Genomic DNA, 1354 nt, shown 5'->3' with positions numbered 1-1354 from the left:
GGGGCTGATTCCAAAATGATCTCAATCACTGAGCCCAAATGATCTCAATCACCTATTCTGATTCTAACTTATTTTGGACTTCCAAACACAGATTCAACCTTAATCCTAGGATCTGAATCCCTCAATCCTCCTACCAAACATGCACTAAGAGTGTGTTTAATATGAAGATTCATGCCATAATTTGAATCATAGTTCATAACTTACTATTTTCTCTAAAAAAAAATACACATGAACTGAGAATAATTCTGAATTATAATTATGGATCCGTGAATTAAACGTCCATTAATTATTTTACCGCTAAAATCATCATCACGCTCGGCGGTGTAACATTATTAATCTCATGAAAATTGGGACAATGTAGATGAGGAGTTTATTTTGTTGGATGTAGATAGGGGTGAATTATTAGCTTAGATATCAACACGGTTGGTGAGACGATGGAAGCAATGTCGGCGGGTTTTCCGATGTGCCACCTGTCAATAAACCGCAGGGCCTCTCTCTCTCTCTCTCTCTAAGAAGCTAATTAGCAGATCTCTCCGTCTCTAACGCCGCAGCTGCGACCGTACACTGCAAGCCACTATAAAGATCCGTAATCCGCATCCATTGCTGACGGAATTCTGTTTTAGCCAACCACATGCTTACTTTGATCATCTTTGAATAATTTGCTTTTCCTTACTTTTAGTTGCATTTTTAGTAATTCGTTTTTTTATGGAGAAATAAATTAAATGTTTTGGTTGAAATATGCATATTAAAATACATATTACTAATTAGAAGCTGACAACTATATAGTTGGTTTTTTGTCTAAAGCAACGTTGGAGAGAAAATTTTGTTATTAGTTTTATCTTATTTTGAAAATCAATAGTTTTAGAATCAAAAAGCAAAAATGGTACTGAGATATTCCATAAAAGAGGGACTGAATAAATTACACGTGGAAAAGGAAAAAAAATCTCTATTTTTTTCGGAACTCTTCAAAGGGCCAAAAAAAAGAAAAAAAAAAAAAGAAGCTAACTATGACATGCTAGCTAAAAGTTATGGGCTAAGGGGTTAGGGAGCTCAAAGGATTATTGGGGGCCCCTCGGACAGTGGAACCTGCTAAAGTAAAAGGTTGGAAAGGAAGAACCGACTAGTGGCTTTAGAATTACAAAAAGAGATGCCATTCCACGTCACAATATAAGTGGTGGCGTGGATTGCACTTGACTGTGGGACCTTCATCTCTAATATCTGTAATTTGTACTTCTACTTATTATAATTTTTGACCTCTGCGTAGCTACCAGTCAGGATGGCCGAGTGGTCTAAGGCGCCAGACTCAAGTTCTGGTCCTCGAAAGAGGGCGTGGGTTCAAATCCCACTTCTGACA

General features: G+C 37.3%; 1 non-coding gene across 1 annotated transcript; it reads left to right on the top strand.

Moving 5' to 3' along the window:
* The first annotated feature begins 1270 nt into the window (after window positions 1-1270).
* On the top strand, window positions 1271-1354 carry TRNAL-CAA. Its single transcript has one exon. It is a non-coding gene; the product is annotated as a tRNA-Leu (tRNA).

The sequence above is a fragment of the Morus notabilis genome, unplaced genomic scaffold (genome assembly GCF_000414095.1).
Source record: "Morus notabilis unplaced genomic scaffold, ASM41409v2 Scaffold535, whole genome shotgun sequence".
NCBI classification, from domain to species: domain Eukaryota; kingdom Viridiplantae; phylum Streptophyta; class Magnoliopsida; order Rosales; family Moraceae; genus Morus; species Morus notabilis.
The sequence above is the reverse complement of the archived record's forward strand: the minus strand, read 5'-3'. Positions and strand labels throughout refer to the sequence as shown.